This window comes from Accipiter gentilis, chromosome 14 (assembly GCF_929443795.1).
Source record: "Accipiter gentilis chromosome 14, bAccGen1.1, whole genome shotgun sequence".
Classification (NCBI taxonomy): Eukaryota; Metazoa; Chordata; class Aves; order Accipitriformes; family Accipitridae; genus Astur; species Astur gentilis.
Window position 1 is genome coordinate 18,307,238 of NC_064893.1, and position 10,399 is coordinate 18,317,636.

The 10,399-nt window shown below is 48.7% G+C and overlaps 1 protein-coding gene across 1 annotated transcript in view; it reads right to left on the reverse strand.

Moving 5' to 3' along the window:
• The window catches only part of RALY (RALY heterogeneous nuclear ribonucleoprotein), a 139,275-nt gene extending 131,406 nt beyond the window's left edge, over window positions 1-7,869 (reverse strand). The window contains exon 1 of the mRNA XM_049817597.1: window positions 7,816-7,869. The gene's annotated coding sequence lies outside the window, so the exon portion shown is untranslated. The remainder of the gene's footprint in view (window positions 1-7,815) is intronic.
• Between the last annotated feature and the right edge of the window lie 2,530 nt (window positions 7,870-10,399).

Here is a 10,399-nt window from a genome sequence, read left to right on the forward strand (position 1 = left end):
GTATGAGCTGTTACCATTTAAGTGCTAACAAACAAACAAAAAGTATCTGCATACATAAAGCAGCCATCAGAAACATGCTACATAATGATTTATTAAAACTTGCTTCCTATTCAACAGTAGCTTCTGGGCTTTTCTCCACTGAATTAGCCACCTCCACTGTCTCCTGCCTGTTTTATACAGAATAAATGTTTTGCTGTTTTGGGGTATTTTTTCCCAGCCCTGGCAGGTCTCAGTACTCAAACAGGAAAGGAAGGAAGAGATCCAAAGTTTCTTCTCCAAACTACCCTGCCAGTAGCTACCAGTGCTGGGCATTGCTTCACTGCTGCATCCCACCAGCTGCACAGCATCACCAGTGGAGCCATCCCATCCCTTCTTCAGTGAGCAGCAAGAAAAGGGAAGATCCCACTGTTGCAGTAAGGGGAGAGAAAGTCCTTTTTAAACAGGATCCTACTCACCAAACCTAGCACTGGTAGCTTTTGCCTTGAAATTAAGTAGCACTTCAGCTTTTTTCTTTCCTGGAATCCCTGCTCCTTTCTAGACTGGGCTGGAAGGCAAATCCAGGAGAACTGGGAGCAAACATGGGAGCAGAGACATTGGCTGATTTATACTCAGGCTGAAAGAGCTTTTCTCTCCTGGACCATATATACAGCCCGTTCATTTTGGGAAAAGAGGTAATTTAAGATACATTTTGTAATGTCTGCTGGCAGAACAAAGATGAAGGACTGTAAGAGATGATCAATGTTTAAGCCCATCTTCAAAGTGATTTGGGGAGCTGCTGAAAATAAACAAGCAATCAGGGCCCAGGAGCCAGGGTAAAAGCTGACAAAGAAATTGTTTTGGTTTTTTCCTAGGCAAACAGAAGGCAGCTAATAGCTCAGTTCAGAGAGGCTGAGCTCTCTCCCCTCATAATACGAGCAGGGCAAGAGACCAAATTTAATTTCTTCCTCACAACAACTTTAATTAAAATCATCTAAGCCCTTCCTGCCTCTCTCCTGCCACGAGGTGTGGTTCTGCTCACAGGAGGTATTGGCAAACTCCAGCTTATTAACGTGCCCTCCCCAAAAATGCTGTATATACTGCAGTCAAATGGCTAGGGAACACATCTGCAGGAAAGCACTCCACTCCTAATTAAGAGGAAAAAACCACAAAGCCCACCTTTGATGTGTATCAGTGGCAGCAGTCATTCCCCATGCGCTCGTGAAGCTGTTCAACAGCATCAGCTTCACAGAGCATCCTTCCAGTGGAATTTACCTTTGGATGTTTCTCTTCACCAACACCTGTGCCCTGTGGATGCCAAGATGCTGCAGAAGGTAAAGAAAGGACACTGGCTGCATGAGATTAGCTGTACCAAGGATTTTTCAGTAGTTTTATAAACACAGACATTTCAAAGCCAGTTCCATAGTCTAGGTCCCCATCCTTGTGGCATGATCTACAATGACCCATGCCTGTGTCTGCCCAGATGTGCTGCCTGCAGTGATGCGGCGACATCTGTCCCTGCGCTTGGATACCAGGCTGGGGGAGAATGTATGGGACCTCAAATCCATCACAGATGTGGGCAGTATGCATGCAAAGCAAAGTTTTACTGGCCTGTTGAAATGTGTGAGCATGAATAAAAGTTGCACACTAAGATTTGGAGCAAAAGTTAAAATATAAAAATAAAAAAATTAAGCCTAAGTTACTAGAGGAGCTCAAGAGAATTTCTGCAGTTTCAGGAGTTGGTAAGAGCTCTAAGCATTGCACATTGCTGCAGAAGCAACCATCACAAGCAAATACCTGTTTTACAAGCAGATACAGCTCCAGGGACAGAAACCAGGAGCTGTTGAAAGACCAAACCACCACAACACTGTCCTTCCAGCACACACATGCTCAGTCAGACCATGCAGCACCATCACCTCTCAATGTTATGTCCCAGAGCAATCACAGAGTTTCTCAAATCTATTTAGAAAAAAAAACAAAAAAGCCCAAACAATTATGTTGGAGCACCAACCACCTGCAACCCTCTACACAGGGGCTGTATTTCAGACCAGAAGAGTCACCTTGAAGTCCTGGCAAGTCTGGGATGCAACTGAGAAGATAGTGAAGGCCAGGTAAAAGGTAACATGAACACTGACAGCACCACCTGTCAGTTGACTGTCACACGATATCCACAGAAGCAGTTGTTACCACGCAGCCCCATGTGGTCAAGGTCCAAACCTCTTCATGGGACCACCAGATCCTCCTTATTTCTCCAAGTCAGTGGCCTTCATCCACAAGTTAAGTTCAAACAGACCTCCCATCTCCAAACCAAGGTATCTTCTCCCTGTGCAGGAGAGTTGACAGAACCAGTGCTCCCCATGTCCTTCTAAAGGAAGCGGTTTTCTCACGAATGCTCCTAAGACAGTTTTCCAAAAACAGTTTGCTAAAGGCAGAAGGAAAGCATGAGATTTAGACTAATAAAACTTGAAGAGCCCAGGTGGGGAAGATCTGCAACCACCTCCTCCGTCCACCTTGTCTCCTTTGCCAGCCTAGTCCTGAACTCGGGATTTCATATGTTAAAATGAATAATAGTGTTGATCTATTCCCAGCTTCCAGAACAAGTGTCCATTGCCATCACTTCCACAATGTCTTCTCTGGCAGAAACTGTCACCCTTACTTCCATGTTTAAGTACCCTCACTCGCAGGCAGACCCCCTGTGTGGAAGGATGTTCTCCCTCCAAGGAAGGTGGGATGCAGCAGGAGCCACTTAATCCTGACACAGCAGGAGATGGAGCTGCACTGTCTCAGTTATTGCTCTTGCTCATACATTTAGCCTGTCCATTCTTATTCTGCTTGTAGAAGCAATCAGAAGATGAGTTCACATTCATTCCCACTATGCCTGTATTTGTCAAAATACAAGCTGCTTGCACAAGTATCAGATAAAGCTATGGCACTTTTCAGCACCTATTGTTTGGTACCATCACACACCACATTCAGATGATGCTGCAGAATTCACCTGGGAATCACTGAATTCACACAGATGTAGCCCAGAGGTGCCCATGCTATTTACCTCATTCTTGTTTTCTTAGGAAAAAAAAAAAAGAATTGGCATTATATTTTCTATTTTAAAACGAGACTGTTTGGAACACAAAAAGGACAGTTGTGCAACTTCACTGACAAAGTCTACAAATGGATGTTCAGTAAAGGAAATACTCTGCTGCAGGTACAGAAATGCGATTGAAACCAAGTTTGGCATCCTGCCGTTCAGCTCCAGCATCAGGGTAGAAGCAAAACCTCAGAAGTCTTTAAATCAATCAGGGGACCTTCCCTGCAAAGGCAAGGCCAAGTCTTGCCTCAGGAGCTTCTCCCCAGCACGTCTTGCTCTATGTCAGTCTTTGGTTTCAGCATATTCTCAAGGCTTTCTTTAAAAAATAAAAAACAAAAATAAAAAAAATATTATGAGATGGCAGAGTGACAGATGCAGGGTCCACCTGCCTGTGAAACAGCCACAGCAGCACATCAGGTCCCCCCAGGAGAGTATGCCTCAGTACCTCCACTCCCAGGTCTCTTCATGTTGGAAGGTAAAAGGGACCTCAGTAAGCAGAACAAACAGGATTGTTTGTGTTAAACAGTGTTATACAAGAGCCAGAAAGATGACTCACACCACCCTTATAGCCTTTCCCTGGATATCCAGAACAAAGCTAGGCACAGCTACAGAAAGCAGTTGTCTCTCAGGGTGAGGTTAACTCCAGGGATACCTCCTGCCCTGGCAACAGCTTCAGGCGCTGTTAATAAGGTCAATGCTGCTTTAAGATGGTTAGATTTTAAGACAAAAACTGTTCTCATTTTATTTAAGAAAAGGAAGTCATTACAATACCCCCAGTATTTCACCTTTCTTAAAGAAGAAGGACCTCTCTGGGAGCTCACACAACTATGGATTGCAGACGATATACGTTTCCACATCCATGCTTCAGCATCATCTGTTATATCATGCACATTATCCCCCATCTCAGGCTCCACAGAAGTAGCTCCTCTCGTTTGCCCACAGCCTGGCAACAACAGGATACTATTTCTGATTGTTTTAAGCTGCAAGAAAGATGAGAAGCCACAATAAAAGCTTTAGATTCACTATTTGCATGCACGCTTGTCTCACTGCAAGCTGAGGATTTCCTAAAACATGCAAAAGAAAACAGTCTTTGCTCATGGTTACAAGCCTTGGCTTTGATAGCTCCAGCATCTTAAATGCAAAACTAGACACTTACAAGCAGATGTTAATTCTGCAGAACACCGGTTCTGAATCTATCTCTGCCCTGGTGTCACCTCAATTCTGCCTTTTGTAAAGCACATACAATTAATTTTATATCGGAGATGGAGCTAGCAGACATCTGATCTTCTAATTAAATACACACTTTCAGGTGAGAACCACCATGTAATATTACTCGCTTGAATTAAACAGGTACACTAGGACTGGTGGCAAAAATAAAAATAGACACAGTTCACACCACACCGAGGAAGGCAGCAGCATTCTTGTGTACAACAGCAAAATCAACTTAATCACAAATGACAACTTCTGAAAGCCTTTACTTTGGATTCATCCTTGGCATTTTTCTAGGCCAGCTTGAAAACAAAAGCTTTGTCTTCTTAAAATGCAATTGCCTGAGGCACCTCTAAAAAAAAGTGACATAACTCAGGTCTGAAAAATGCCTCCTGGGTTTCAGATTCTCCTAAGAGCCTCTTCACTATTCAGCTTTATTCAGATTACTCAAATCAGCATGAACTCTGCAGATTTAGCCTCAGCTAAATCTGGTATACACAGGTATAAAAAGGACACATTTAGGATTATTTTTTAAAACTATATAATTAAAGCTTTACAGTTATAAAAAAAAGAACTTGTTATTGATACAAATGGTTCCTCCCTCCCTTTTCTCCAGTAGGTTTATAAACACTTCTGATGACAGTTTATTCTGAATTCTACCCTGTTTAGCTTATTTCAGATTTTTTTTTTTCCTAGCATGTTGTTCTTGCTTGGAGTTTTCAACCTTTCCATTGCAAAGCTGAAGCTGTGAAAAGAAAGAGCAACTTGTTTTGGAATGAAACCTCGGGCCCAAAATTTGATTCTTGTTTCTTCTCCCCTCCACAAACCCTCTTCATTTCAGTAATTCTGCAAGCAATGCCTTTGTGCTTCTTCAAATACAGGAACACAACCCTGTGCCAGGCAAGACAGTAACTTAATGGATGGGGGCAAGGAAGGAAAAGCTGCAATTCTCTTCAAGACAGACACAGCTATTTTAATACCTATAATTAACATCTTGGATAACTCTACAGTACCTTTAGCATATCAAAGATTTTTACATCCACAGGCTATTTTTCTTTGAGTAGATGCAAGTTTACTTCTAGGTCTGAAATCTCATTATGCAGCCATCAATAAAGAACTCAAATCAAAAGTTCTGTTGCTTCTATTGAATAATTTGGGACGAGGAGAGCTGAAAGCTCTCTTGGTGATGGGAACATGTTAGAGTCTTATTTTTCTGAATGATCAAGTCCCATCACTTATTCCACATAAACTGTTCTCTGTCAAGAGCTTTAATCCTCTCTTTACAATCCCTAAATAAAACATCCTTCCAAAACTCGCTGCCTATTATCCGCCTTTTCTAAAGAAAGTGGTTCTTAAGAGACCCACCTTCTTCTGCTTTGCCATTCCCCTGTAATCCATCTCCAACATTAGCTTGACAGACATAAAATACCAGCAATCTTCCGCAGGCACAGCATGGTGAACTAAACGAGTGTCTGCTTTAACACACACACACCTCCTGAAGAAAGGTATCACATGCAGCCAAGCCAAATGCTGCTCACTAAAAACAAGAGTCATAAAAAGACTTCCAGGAATGTGAGCAATAAACCTTGTGACAAGGTGTCACCGAGAGTAGGCAGTCCGTAAAGTGTGCTACAGAGCCACACTGTCGTGGCTTAACCTGAGGTTTTGCTTGTGACACAGGCTCCTTACCTCCCTGCTCATCCATGAAGATCAGAAAAAAAGCAGTCCTTCCCTTTACACCAAGTCAGCACAGGCTCCTCATCCAGGAGCTCTGCTGCTGGCTTTACTTAGAAAACAAACTCCTTCCCTATCCTTTACCTTAGAAGAAAACAATGCACGGAGTCCAAATCAGAACAAACTGCAGAATAAAGGACAGGACAAAATGCAAGCGAAAGTACCACCTCCCCCTTCTCCACGGGGAAAGGGAAACAAGAGTGGAAGCACCTGTAGCAGAGAGCAGGCTTCCTCCTTACAGCAGGGATAATCCAGAGGTCCTGCAACTCAGCCTACACCTTCCACCCTGTGACTGCTCATTGGAGATGACAGCCAGCATTGCTCAAAGCCAAAGAAAAGAGGCTCAGCCTGGACACTGAGGTCCACAGCAAATTCCAGCTGGAATGCTTGCAGTGCCCCTGCCAGCACAGGGGGAGATTGCTGGCAGCGGTGGACATGGGCTGCCCACCACCACTCCTCACCAGCCCTGCAAACTCTGGCACCAGCTACCCATCACCTTCCTATTTGCAGAGGAAAGACAACAATGACTTCCTTAAGGTGAAATGAGAGGGTCTTTTTTTCTGGCCTCGAAAGTCAGCTGAAGTCAATTGTGACTTCAGCCTCCACTAAAGCCAGAGCAGAAGAGCTACCAGAGACCAGAGCGGCTGCTGGAATGCGGGAAAGCCCCAGGAGCCCGCAGCCCCACGAAAGCGTGGTGTTGTTCCCTGGCTTCGTCTTCCAGCCCAGACCTGCCCCACGTCAAAACCCAAATCAGAGCATTACACTCAGAAGCACAGTCAGGAGAATAAAGGTACACATCCACGCTGCTCTCCACACAGGCAGTTTACTTCTTAGCTTTCTGGGCTCCCTAGTCCTAACGGGAATCAGCCGCAGGAGCACCCTTATGAAGGCACAGCCCAAACTTGCTGCCGGGCACACGGACAGCCCAAGCCGTTCTGACAGCAGCCTGGAGTAAGAACCGGAGTGTCACACATCACCTCAAACACTTACTGAAATCACCGACCCGAACATATGCGCGGCCGATAACGTGCTAACACGCCACAAAACCCCTCGCAAGAGATCGCGGGGCTCGACACCAACGCGCCGAGAAGCCTGTTCGGAAGCCCTCTGGCTACAAGGGCAGAAGCCCCGCTCGCCAGGCGCGGCTCCAGCCGCCGCCGAGGTCCATCGCTCTCGTTCTTCACCCTACTGTACCGTCTCCGGTAGCTCCCAGCCCGCCCCAGAAGACGCCCTCCGGGAGGGGCCGAGCATTTCTGTTCTACAAGAGACCCAAAGTAACTCGCGATCGCTCCGCTCGCTCCGCGGACGTCCCTCTCCAGCGAGATCCCACTCCGCGACCGGACTCACGAGCGTCCCGAGCACCGCGCCCGGGACGCGGGGCCCCACCGGGGCTCCGGCCCAGGAGACCAACCCCGGCGCCAGGGCAGCGGCGGAGACGCGATTTCACCCGGCAGCCGCTTTCAAACGCGGAAGTTTCCTATCCCGCAGGTGCCGGCATCTCCGCCCTTCCTTCCCCCTTCCCACCGAGGAGGGGAAAACGTGGATCGGGGCGGGGGGGGACCACAGGAAAAACAGGGAACAGCGGGGAAAGGAAAAGACTGAAGGGGGAAAAAAAAAATTTAATAGAGAAGGCAGTAACTCATTTGCCGCCAGGCACCCGCGGCTAGCGGAACCCCCAGGAAAGCGCGCTCCGTCTCGCAAGAGGCAGCCTCGCGGAGCCGGCCGGCGGCAGCCCGCTGCGGGGGCACCGCCGGCCCGGGGGCTGCGCGGGGGGGGTGCGCAGCTAAGAAGGAAACGGCAGAAGCACTCACCGAGCAGGAACGTGCCGGAGGGTGGCGAGGAGGAGGAGGAGGAGGAGGAGGAGGAGGAGGAGGAGGGAGAGGGACAGGGACGAGGCGCGGAGCAGCGGCCCCCGCCCAGCCCAGCCCGGCCCGGCCCGCCCTCGCCCCGCGGGAGCCGCCGGCACAGTGCCGCGCGTCGCCCTGCCGCTCCGGCTCCTTCCCGCCGACCGTACCACGGCGCCGCGCTGCGGGGGGGGGGGGAGGTGGGGGAGCACGTAGGGACGGGGGGCGGGAGGGAAAGAGCCTGCGGCCGCTGCCCGCCACCGGTGCCGCCGCGTCGCTGCCCCAGCGGATCAGCCGCGCGGGGCTGTGCCGTGCCGCGCCGCCGGGCCTCGGCCGAGGGCCGCCGCGGCGCTTCGCCCGCGCCCCCCTCCCTCCCCCCCCGGCTCCCCTCCCGCTCCGCAGCCAGCGCGGTGGAAGAGTCCAGCGGCGCGGTGGGGGGGGGGGGGGGGGGGGGCGGTGTGGGCGGGAGCGGGGGGATGCTCCGGGCTGCGGGTCCGGTGGCGGCGGGTCCCGGCTCCGCGGCTCGACCCTGGGCACGTCCAGGAGCTGCAGAGCAGCCGATCCCGCGGAATTCCCCGAGCCCCGCTCGCTCTTTGTTTAAACCAGGTTCGCCCGAACCGCAGCCGAAGTTGGTAGCCACAGAGCGGATTTGCCTGCCCGCGCCGGGCCGCTGCAAATGCGCCCTGTGGCTCCGGAGTGGAGAATCAGTCCGGGGACTGCACGCCAGGAGCTGACACACTCCAGCCCTGCCCCTCTTTCCCGGGTGCCGTCCCTAACAGACCGACTCTCAGCTTGGTTCCTCTGTTCTGTGTTTGCTTGCTCTTCACTCCAGCAAGGAAGAAAACAATTCTCTTAGGAATCGGGTGTTTTCTTACCAAAAGTAATGTCCAGCATTTCATTGCTCCGCAACTGTGTGGGAGGTCCACGCTAAAAGCCTCGGCAGCAGAGGGATAGACACATGCAGGGATGTGTAAGGAACAATGCCGGCAGCGCTGTACGTACACAGCAGCGACTGGCGATGCGCGCACAGGTTCCGCAAACCGACACGCAGTGTGGTCCCAGCTCCTGGGAAGCTTGTTGAAGCCACTGGGATATTTACTGCAAACAATTTTACACAACAGCTCTCCGCAGCGTGTTACTGAAGAGCAAGAGCCCACCTGCAGCAGTGACCCATCACAGTCATGCTCGCTGCAACACTTCAGTGTGTTCCTGTTTTCCAACGTTGCTGGGATAGCGCCATAGCACACATGATTAACTGGCAATCAAGGCAGAGACAAATCCCCTCTGAAGTATTCTCTGTTGATCCCAACATAACTGTGGTGGCGTTTAAGTGCTCAGCTATACAAAACTACCCGGCGTAACGGTTGCTCCCACGGAGGCTGGTGGGAGTGGTGAGGTGCTCACAAGATACTGCTGAAGGTTGGGTTGTTCAGTAGTAGGAGACCCCTTAATAAGGTAAACGCTCCTGCCAACATTGAGACCTAACTGACTGTGGGCTGGAAGCAAGATCTCTGGGTATCTACCAACCCAAATGTGAAGAATTAACCGTTCTTTCAGCTTAATTTTTCTTGGGCAACTCACATATCTCTTCCAAGCTTCAGTTTTTCACCTGTGGAGTGGACTTCCCAAAGAAGCGTTGAAAGGCAAAACCACATCAGCTTCCCAGTGCAATATGTTGTTGGCTTTTCCACTGAAATCCAAATACCCTCGTCTGTCATGGGACATTGCGCTCCCTCTCTCCTCAGAAAACAATCTCTTCCTTGGGTTTTGCTTCCCACGATAAATCACCCCCTCAGGGTGAATCGTAGCAGTCCTGCAGAGTATGAAAGTGCATATGCTGGGCAAGGTAGACTCCTGGCTTCCTTCCAGAAGGATGATCAAGGGGCACCAAATTATAATTTCAATGCAATGCAATAGCACTTCAGAACAGTTTAGCAACATTTTTCTAGTGTTGAGGCGTTCAGCTTTTTGACCAAAATCCTCTACCCACAAAAGCTCCAGTAACATCTGTAAACTTCTTCAAAAGCATGTGCTTCCCATATTAGTCCAGAATTAAGTTTTCATCAAAACCTGATTTTCTTTGAAGTCCTATTTATTATTGCTTAACGATCACTTTAAAGTCTATGGGTGGGAAGCAATACAAAAGCATCTTTCATTATTCATTAAGGACAAATGATGCAGGGCTTTTGGAAGAGAATAGAAAGTACATGTACTTTTCTGCACTTAAAACAATTATTTCTTATTAATAACCCTGCAGAAAGGTGCCCCACAGAGACCTGCACTTTGGATGCTTTTGAAGTTAAGTCTCTTGATCACAAAAAGAATGATTCTTCCCCTGTGACATTCCTGAGCAGAGATCCTGGGAAATGGTTTGGTTTGTCATTTTTATTTTTAAAAAGATTTAGATGATTGTTTTTGGGGGTGTCCAAGGTAATGTCGTGGTACTCACAGAGATCGAGACCTGTCAGAATAAAAAGCTGCAGCTACAGAGCAAACCTGCAGCAGGTTTGGGAAGAGGCTTGAGGAGCCACAAAATCCCAGGACATCTCAG